Raw genomic sequence first — 8,353 nt, forward strand, 5'->3', positions numbered from 1 at the left:
TATGAAAAGGAAAATTTTGAGTTGTTCAATGTAAATTATAGGTTTCCAGCAGCTCTGGGTTGTGGCAATTCTATGCTTTTGGAGTTTATTTGAAAACAAGTATTTTTAAAAATTAGGGTTTTGGGACCTGTATAAAGCAAAGGAATTGCAATAAAGAAAGGAAAATTTGAGGGTAGTTGAGAGGGCAGTGGTGAAGGTGATGCGGATGCAGAGAGAGGAGAGGTGGTGAGCGAGGTGGAGCATAAGGTTGGATGGTAAGGGGAAGAGGTGGTTGCAAAGAAGAGAGGGAGAGGTAGGGTGGAGAGGGAGGTGATGTAGTGAGAGGGAGAGGCAGGGTGGAGAGGATAGTGTCGCAAAGGGAGAGGGAGAGGAAAGGGAGATAAGAGGGATTTTATGTTGAAAAATAAGTATTTCTAAAAATTATGTTTTTGGGCCCTATATAAAGGAATTAGGTCTCCTTTTCATTTCATTGTTTAAAGATCTCTCCACTCCAACACCCCCTCCCACTTGCCCTTGATCCCCCATCCCCCTCTCTCCCTCTCACACCCTCTCCCCCCCTCTCTCCATCCCCCATGGCCAGGACAAAGTAGATGGCCAAGAAGCTAGGCCGGCCTCCCACCCCTTCTGAGGATAGCTTTGCCCAGCAGTCCACAACCCGCACAGCAGAACCACCCCCCTCATGGGAACCATCTTGTCCTTAGAATCTTCTAGTGTGCACGAATGAGGGGGTACTAAAAGATGAGGACACGGACATGGACACGAAAGAAGAGATGGAAGAGGATGTTCATCAATGGCAAGAGAAGAGGGCTAAGCAACGCGCAGACCCACAACATCGTCCACACACGAGGTAGGGTTTATAAAATTCATCCCAAAATCAAGGAATTGTCCCAAAATTATTAAAATAGTATTTTTAAACATGGAGTCATTATGCTCGATGCATGTACGAGCCTTGGGTGCTTGTCTCTGTCACATGCAAAACACAAGCCTCTACTAGAGCAAGAAATAGAGAGGTCAAGGGGGGGAGAAAGAGAGAGAGAGAGAGAGAGAGAGAGAGAGAGAGAGAGAGAGAGAGAGAGAGAGAGATGAACTAGCAAAGACAATTACTAGAGAAAGAAGAACTGGCAACACACAAGCCTCTACTAGAGCACAAGAAACAGAGAGGTCAAAGGAGAGAGAGAGATAGTTTGGATCTTGTTTGGATACAACATATGACTTTGAGGTGATAGAATATTGAACTGCAATAGAGTGAGATTTACAAAGTATGGTTTGTGAAGCATTACAATTGAGCAACATGCTCTTTTAAAGATATCCTCATCCACTTAGCCAATTGTCATTCTTTCAAGTTAGAATGCTACGCGTACAAGGATTAAAGCCTAAATGGCTATTTACATTAAAAAGACTTAGATGAGTCCACAATGGTAATCCAAGGGATAGGTCGGTGGGGTCTGGCCCTTCTGAAGATGGCTTCTCTTGCACTATGAAATGTCCGATGGTCCATCGCAACAAGTTAGATGAATAGAGACTTGGTTGACACTTGCACTCATCTTAGAATAAGAAAATATTTGAGAATGCAAAATGACTTTGAAAGGTGTTGCTGAAGATTCGATAAAGGATGGTGAGTCAAATGGTTTGGAAGTGTGAGTATACCTCCTATTAACTCATCCTGCCTCCTTTCCATGTGTTCTGACTTTAGGAAGTTCATGAGGTTGCCTCCCTCCCCCAAATTGCCTATGGATAGTGGATGAAATCCAAAAGCTCCAGGCCAAAATCAACTATCTCCTAAGCCTCATCATCAACACCTTCTCTAGTAACAAAGATTAGGCCACATCGCTAAGGTCATCACCCAAGGAATTACCATTGATTTTGGGCCTAAGGAAGAATAGCATCGTAGATGAGAGCTATGGGAGAGCCAGAGAAATCAAAGTTGGAAGCTGAGAGAATGGGGATTGATTCTTGCCCCAACAATGCACAAAGTTGAAGAGGTTTTTGTAATATGGAGGTTATGGTATTAGGGATGTAGCCAATGAATTGGCAAGGGATTGGATGCTTAAAAAGGCTTAATGAATTGTGTGGAGCTGATGGCATCATTGGTGCTAGTTCTCCATTAGATTGTACACATGGGTTGTCCAACCTTTGTCCAATTGCCGGAAAGGTCTTGCACCTGCTACTATAAGTCAAGTACCTCCACTTGTTTTGCATTACATTTTGCACTTGATGTGCAAATTTTCACCACCATGAGGTTGGGGTTGATCTGGGGGAGGGAAAGCTACAAATGCATGAGTCTTCCACCTTGTCAAAGTTGAAGGTGGACTATCTAAAATGATTAGATGAATTTGGGTCCAAGATGGCCTCTGTGGATTTAGGTGGATAAGACATTAAGCATCCTTAGAGGCTCTAGATCTCTAGCTATTGCTTCTCGATGAATTCTTTATTTTCCTTGTGATCTTCCTTGTAGGGCATCTTCATCACAATCATTTGATCAAGTACTAGATCCTTTGCTTATTGGAGGGTGGCCAGCTTCTCTTTCAAGATCTAAACCGCAAGGTCTTCTATCAATGGGACCTTGGACTAAGTCCACCAGCATGTTCAGGGCATCCAGGGGAATTGGGATATGCTTTATGATTAGTTTCTTACCTTTGGCCATAGCTATCTGTAGGCCAATTTCTAACTAGTCAATATGTTGCATCATTGTAGCAGCCTGGTTGTCAATGTGTAGGACACTTCCAATTTCTTTCACTCATTTGGCTGCTATAACTTTTGCTGATGAGTGGGTGGGTGGGATGGAACTAGTGTTAGACAATGCAGTACTACTTGCATCTACATCCATATTTTCATAGATTCTCTAGAGAACCACTACCTTTTTGCAAGGCATTGGCAGACCATGCTTGCTAGATCTATGAATGTCCCAGCATTGAGCAATGGGGAGGGGGATGATGGGTCTGCATGGGCTCAGAGTTGGGCCTCTAAAAATTGTGTTTGGGCTTAGCTGTCCATTGTTCTTGCTCTACCATTTGGAGGTGCTCTACCATGCCTACTGCTTGGAACTCCTAAACTACCATAAGTTTGTTTATGAGTTGTTCCACCCGTGCCTTCCAATTTTTATTCACCGTGTCTATCTTTGTGTGGTTAGTGCTAAGTTTAGGCATGTGATGTTAGATCCATCTCAGCTTGCTTTTAGCTACTCTATCCAGAGAAATTGGAAGACATACTTGGTGTACTCCCATGCAGCATTCAAGTTGGCAATGATTAGAATTATTTGGAGAGTCCCACTTGTTTGCGAGTCTCAAATTGCTATTTTAGTAGCAGTCTAGGGGGTTACCACCACCATCTATGACTGTGCCTCAGACTCATTGCTTTCTTTGTCTCCTTCTATGGCTTCTTGGGGTCCTTTAGCCAGTCCAAAGTATCTTTTGACTTAAGAATGGAGGCAAGCTTAGATCTGATGGAGCTCTTCACTCCAGAAGGAGCGGTGGGGAACCTAGGCATGGGGAAGCTAGAGAGACCTTTGGTAGGTGAAGTGGTGGTAAATTTTCACTTAAGAATGGAGGCTTGATTAGATCTAATGGAGATCTTCACTCTAGAAGAAGCGATGGGGAACCTAGGCATGGGGAAACAGATCTATGGTAGGTGGAGTGGTGGCTTGTGGGACTACCATGTCAGAGTGGGCTCTTCATTTGCCATGCCTGGTGTTGATGGCTCCTCCCTTTGTGCTTGATCCCATTTTGAGGTCAAAGATCGGATGGGAGCTAAAACTCACTAGTCCTATTGGAAATAGGACTATCAAAACCTTGCTGGGTTGTTCATTGAGTGGTGTCACCACATAAGTGAGGTATCGGAGCATTTGGCTATGCCATCAAACTTGCCCTAGAAATGGGGCTAATTGTTTTCTATTAGTCAAATAGTTAGCTTTCTGGATCATTTATATCTTGCTCGGATCCATGGAAATACCACCTTTGGAAATGATGTGGCCTAGGAGCATTCCAATCTGTAAAGCAATGACACATTTGGCTAGGTTTAGGGAGAGTTGAGCATCCCAACACTTCGTCAAGCACAACCTGAGATGGTTCAAGTGTAGATAGACTTGCTAAAGATTTCTTATGGCAGAGCAGATGGGACCCAATTCCATGGGATTATGTAACTGCTCTAGAGGGGAAGCAGAGTCAAGATGAGGGGCTGCGAGGCAGATGAGTGTGGGTCCACGTGGATGTGCAGGGTCTGTCGGTGAGCCATGAGGTGAGTTGCTGCTAAGCTGATGCCATGGCCACAATCAATCTAGAATAGACCTAGATAACCTAGCTGGTGAGGTAAGCAAAGAATGGAAGACAACTTACCCGAAAGAAGACAATGGTAAACCTTCTTTGAAATCCTCTACAAGAACATTCTTCACCCCAAAGGTCATGACATTAGAGGTGAATATGCCCTCATTCTATAATGAAGGTTGTATTGTCTCAATCTTGTTTGGCCCTACGTACCTAGTTGTAGCCTTTGAATCCATCTAAAAATTGAATACATTTTGTGACCTATGAGTACATCAAGGATAGAGTTGTTGAAGGGTGATGGAAAAGGATCCATTACCATAGCAACATTGATCGTGTGATAGTCTATGCAAACCCTCAGTTTCTTATTCATCTCGAGAACAATGATGATTGGAGATATCCAAGTCACTTGATCAATCATATATATAAATCCTACTTGTAGGAGTTTGTCAATTCCTCCTTTATCCTTAACACATAGTTCAGATTCATTCAATACCACTGTTGTCAGATCAAAACAACATCCTTTTTTGAATTTATACGATGTTAGATAGATGGGGGGTTAATCATATTCATGTTAGTATAGCTTCATGCAAAGACATCTACAAATGATACCAGTAATGTGTTTCAAATTAGTTTGGAATCTTGGAGTTAAGTTTGAACTCACCCAAACAATTTGTGGATTTTCTTCAAAGTGTAGACTGAGGTCGAACAAATCGTCTTCTTTAACACACTAAGAACATTGAAACTCCCTTTCCAAGGTTTTTTCTATGGTGGTGAGCTCTTGGACATCCAATCTTGGTGCTTTGGAATTTGGCTCAATTCTTGCGGTAGGGCTCTATTTTGTGACGATGCATACTTGTCCATTTTCTTAACCACATCAAACTTAAACAGCCCTATGGCATGCGAGTTGTTTTTGAGGTATTCATCCTCCTCATTTTCATCAAATCCATTTATAATATTAATACCTTCCAATGACTATAGGTGAAGATGGGTATTGATGGGCCATTTGTTGGTCCACAAACACATGAAACTTCTTTTTACCTTTGCAAATGGTGGTTTGGTCAGAATGTTAATCTTGACAATGTGTTGAAGCCATGCTAATGGGTAAGCTCCTTTAATGTCTTTCTTCTGAAATATGACTACTGATATAACAATGTAAACTGTGTGATGGTGATTGTTAACCCATGGATCAGGCCCATAGGATACACTCTTCATTGGTCTACCATCCAAATCGTAGATGGAGGTTCCCAACTGATAAAGTCCAACTGTAACACACTGCATTTGAGAGAATGTTAACTCTTGAGCCTAAATTGAGTAGCATGCCTAGAATTGTCTATCGTTAACCATAATTGTGATGATATCAATGGTTTCATCATAATTAGGTGCCTTTTTCCATCAAAAGGAAAGTCAAGATGAGTTGTGTAGACGGTTGGTGTGGGGATGTATGGCTGAGCTACTATTGATTGTCTTGCCCCCATTAGTTATTGACACATGTTCCTAACAAAATTCAAAACTAGGGAGAGTAAGTGCTCAATCATCATATTAATTGGTTGTTTCTTCAAATTAAGCATCTTTGAATTTGGAGACGGGGGTATGCTTATCGCACCAGGTACTAGACTATTCTTGTTTGTTAGTATAGGCAGACCATTCGTATCTACCACTGGAGGCTGCATTTCTTGGACCCACTCCAAAACATTGGCATAAATGTTTGCTTGTGCCTAGCAGTCTTAATAGGGTGTTTTTCCTTATTGTGAGATCACCAATTCGGCAATGCTAGCCTTGGCAAAATATTCATCGCTCTTTTCATGAGAATTCTTGTGGTATCCTTGATGGCTTATGCTACCTGCTCATCCAAAGAATCAATATGGGGACCATATTTATTTGTGGTCCCATTGCTAAGACCTCATGTTAAGTTGTGTTTTTCTCTTTCTCAGTTGGGTGCTTTTGCATAACTCACATTTGGACTTCCGATGTTCAAGAATATGGTAGTAAAAATAGATGATTTGCCTAGGTGGGGCACTTAGAATGATGGCAAGATGTTTCTTGGATCATAGGGGTCAACACACCTAATCGAATTGGACTATTGAGGCCAATGCAGTTGTGTTTGCTACAACAGCAGCTATAGCCCACCAACCAGCTATTATGGTGCACATCCAACATTGTATCAATAAGCCTCTATCATGTGTGTTGATGTTGGACACATTGCAAACCATAGGCCACATTGTTTTGTTAGGTGTCCATGATTTCGACATTGATTGCACCACACATTGGGTCGTAGATGCATGGCACTTGTACTATCTTTGAAAATATGAGCTCTATAGCTAGGGACTCCTCCAAAATCAACTTCTTTGCTTTCCTAATTGATCCTTTTTGCTCATGGTTCTTTGTCTCTTTATCTTCCAAATCACTATCTTGTGTATTGGAGGAACATGGCTCCTCACTAGATTCAACTTGTTTGGATTTTGACTTGCATGAATGCTTCGCTTTGTGCATTAACACTTGTTTGACCTAAATTATCAATTTGTCCATTTAATTGAATGTTAGATGTGCAGTATCTACAAACACAACAAAATCATCTAGAAAATATGAATATAAAACCTTAGGATTTGGTTAATTGGATACTAGTAACCAGCAACATAGGAGATGCCAACTTTTCTATGTATTCAATAAATCCTTATGGCCCATCTAGCCTAACATTTCCTAGGATGTGGATGGTCATCTTTTCCTCTTTTTACTATGATAAAAAGGCACCATACAAGGCATCATATGTGCTGAAGTGCGCATTACCATATTGTGCTAACCAAATTGCCACCACTTTCCAAAGTGTTTGAACAAATGTTGTCTTTTTCAAGGTTGGATCCCCTTGTACTATAGCCAGAGTGTGAACCTGCCATGAAATTTCAAATAAAATAATGTGGGCATCAACATTTTTCGATAATCACCTGAAAAACTTGGGGTACTTTACCATCATGGCTAGTTGTTGCTACTACTATGGCTACGTGGGTGGGTGACATGTGAACTATACCAATGGAGGATATGGTGGCAGAAATAGGATTGCTAAGATACATGCATAGAAAAACAAGGAAATATTGTAAGGGAGCCGTTTCTGGAGACAAAACACTATCACTCATATTACTGCTCAACTGGGGTGCAACAACATGTTGCTCAACCTAATGGTGATAGCGCTCGGCACACGTAAACAATGAACATCCATTGAAGTTCTTTTTTCTATTGTGTGGCTGCCAAAGTATTAATGGTTTTTAACCCTACTAATGGAGTTGCATGTTTGTCTGAGTGTTAGATCCTTTTAATCAAGATGTTCTTCTAACTCGGCCTCCAAATGAAGTTTTACACACTAGCATCATTTTATTTCCTTTTTCCTTCTCTTTTTTACTTTCTCCTTTTTCTTGAGGACCTGTTGTTGTTAACGATACTTTATAATGGGTCACTTACTTGCTTGGTGCTTGTTCCATCTTTATGAATGCATGTTTAATATTTCTTTGTTCAATATTTTGTGATTAAGATACCCATATCTTCTTTGTAGTTGATGGCACCTTGCTTGGTTCTTTTTCCATGTTTATGGATCATGTTTAACTTTTCTTTGTTTTGCATTTTGTTATTTATATACCTTATGCTCTTAGTTGGTCACATGACACACAATTTCATGGAACTTTTTGTTATAGAGGTATGGTTCGCCATCACAAAACTTGATGATCCAAATATAATTATTGGAAAAGGATAAAATATAAGTAGAATGGCAAATGGAATTCAAACGTTCTAGTCCATTTCATTCATTTTTTTTTTAAAAGAGAAGAAGAATATATGTCAAAAATGGGTTTATAGAGTCAAACTTCATCAAGATGGAACAACTAGCAAATATCTAGAAAAACTTATGCCTACAAACATGGCATAGAACACTTACAAACCTTTGCACAAGTTGTAAAGATGAAAAAAGTCAAAACTATTATCACATATTTGCTTCTCATTTGATTGTATTGTGCATCAAATAAATGAGAAAATTGGATTCTTTAATGGTTTTTTGGAAGAAAAAATCTACATGATAAGGCCAAAAGGCTACATTGTTAACGTACAAGATG

This window comes from Dipteris shenzhenensis, chromosome 21, assembly GCF_047967505.1.
Source record: "Dipteris shenzhenensis isolate YYH24624 ecotype China chromosome 21, Dip_SZ_1.0, whole genome shotgun sequence".
Lineage (NCBI taxonomy): Eukaryota > Viridiplantae > Streptophyta > Polypodiopsida > Gleicheniales > Dipteridaceae > Dipteris > Dipteris shenzhenensis.